This window comes from Phalaenopsis equestris, unplaced genomic scaffold, assembly GCF_001263595.1.
Source record: "Phalaenopsis equestris unplaced genomic scaffold, ASM126359v1 Scaffold000094, whole genome shotgun sequence".
NCBI lineage: Eukaryota > Viridiplantae > Streptophyta > Magnoliopsida > Asparagales > Orchidaceae > Phalaenopsis > Phalaenopsis equestris.
Window position 1 is genome coordinate 3300482 of NW_018164536.1, and position 2795 is coordinate 3303276.

The window sequence follows — 2795 nt, forward strand, 5'->3', positions numbered from 1 at the left end:
TATGTCACTTAGCACCACATCACGAGTGGTTTGCATTTGCACTTTCTATTCTTGTGTGTTTGCTTTCATAACACCTTGCATGTTCATGACTTTCTTCATTGAAGTTTTTGCATTTGAATTAGTATTCTCTTACACTTACTCCTCACATTCATACATTATGCAAATGGATGGCCCACCATTAAGCCAATCCATTGTGTAATTCCTTCCAACAAGAGTTACATCATTTAACTCCCTACGACACCACTCTGCAGTGTCATAGGCGCCCCTCTGGGTCATTACTTCCATGACATACCCACCCCATAGGTCATTACCTCCATAACACACTGAACCTTAGGGCCACTGCCTCCACGACATGCTCACTCTCCAGGTCATTGCCTCCATGACACTCATTTTTATGTGTGCTGTATGTATTGAATGCATCATTCAACACTTCTGACACATTCTACTAATATACACATTGTATGCTAGCGGCGAATGCTTTCCATCTTTCTATCACTATGCATTTGTATGTGTATTCCTCTAATTGTCTTGACGACAAAACTGGCTCATTAGCCGAGTGAGTCGTTGTTGGTCACAACAGGGTGGCGAGTATTGCCCACTGGGATGCCTTAGTGGGGCAATACTAGCTACCATGCCATGATTAGCATGTGTATGTTGTGCTATGGTTCCAAGGGCAGACCATACATGAAGTCAACTTTTCAAAAAATTTTCAAAACCTGCATTTAGTGGCACTTCTTATAATCCTCGTATCCTTAAGATAGGGTCATTGACGGCGAACCCGTCAAAACATACACCAGCATTCTGACATAACTTTTCACTCACTTAGATGATGTGTTATGACAGTACGTTAAATGGTGTGCTAGGCTAAGGACTATGATGCTAGGTAGTCTTTTTTAATTTCTTAGCTATAGTTCTTTGTTATTTTATTTGCCCTAGTTACACACCTTCTTTTGTGTTTTTGGTGTGCTTTCATACTTACTGTTTTGATATGCATGGTAGCATCTTAGGTCAGTCTTCTTGCAGGAGTCATGCATAAAATACATGCTGCACTTGTAACAGGGGGATCAATGTAATGATTTATATACTAACTCTTTCTTGCAGGAGCTGCTTAGCTCCTCCCACCAAGCATAGCTCATATGTGTTCCATGTTTGTTGGTTTAACTACTAACGTTGTTTTCATGTAGGTTGACTCCTTTTTTCTTACTTTACTTATGTACTTTTTAGGGTCCTTAGAAGAATCTGTTTTAGAAATAAGGTAGGAGCACGAGTTCCGAGATGCCACACGTGTGGAACCATGTGACAGGGATCAGGAGCTATTTGCTCGTGTCTCATAACTTAATTCTAAATCTCTTTTTTTGTATAGAATTAAGACCAGATGTGTACTTATGTGGTGTGTGGCTGTATTTTTCTATTTCTGGGATATGTTGTCAACCCAACGGTTTCGACCTTTTATTCCTTCATATTTTGCTTGTTTTTTTGTCTTTCTTGCATGTCTATGGGCTTGAATTTTTTATGCTGATTTTTTGTGGATTTTCTGGGAATCATTTGGATCATTTAGGCTCTCCAAGGACCTAAAATTGTAAACTTCTTACAAAAATATTAATAGAATTTTAAGACTAATTAAAATTTATGATTAAAACATTCAAGATTTTAAAATCTATCTTTAACTTTCTGGCATGGCCTTTGGACTAATTTTAAAATGGATTGCATAGCATGGAAACATCCTAAGTGATACAAATAAGGCCTCCACACTTAGGTTTGTGGTAGGTAACTACATCTTATGCACGTTCTAAGGAGAAGCCCCCATGCATCTCCAAGCTGACTGACCCATGATAGCCTTCTATTTAGGTGGTTTTCTAGCACGCTTAGGTCATTAAAAGGATCCCCAACTCAGACGGGATGTAAGTCCTTTTGTCGGGAGCATTTCCAGCTTGTAGATGAACATCCCTTCCTCTTCCTTTCCAATGGCAACCTCGCCACTTTACAGGTGTAAGTCACACCTCTTAGAACTCTGCCTGATTGTCATAGGATAGAGTTTAATTCTTTTGATCTTAAGGCTACTGAGGTCCCTGCGGATGACGCAATTCACTAATTGCTGGTCAGGGATCTCTAGATGCAAATGGGTTGACTACATTCACAACTAGGTAGACTCAGGGTTCTAGTGGCTTGGGATGACAAGTCTATGAGGCCTCGATCTGCTAGGAATCTCTGGTTATGGGTAGTCTACTTAGGCCTTCTTTTACGGATATTTGTCCAAGGTGCTTCCGCTCGATCTTGTTTAGGTGGATATACTTGACCTATCATTGTGAGGTTTATCGTACATAGCCTCTCCATATTCTCTCTCTTTGTTTGTCTTCTTCATTTTGTGTCTCTGCTTTTTCCAGTTACTTTCTCCTCTAAATCATTCTTATGATCGTGAAGAGAGACTTCTTCGAAAAAGAAAATTATATAATGATAGACAAGCTGACAACTCATTTATAAATAAGTGAAAAGAAACATAAACAGCGTGACACTCTTAATTCCCATCATACACTTGTTTATCTTGATCTCTTTTTATTCAAAAAGATTCACCAAGTTATTGGAACACTTTCCGATTAATTTCCCACCAATTAAGCTTCCCAACTTACTATTACACCACCTCTGTGCACCACCTTGATTGAGCTCATGCATCATGCATCTAGAGCTTGTTGTTGACCACTGAGATGTGTTATGGAAGCTAGATGATTGTTCAAGACCAATAAATTGCAAAGGTTTTCCCATCCAATAAAGGTATATCTAAAAACTAAGTATGGGCC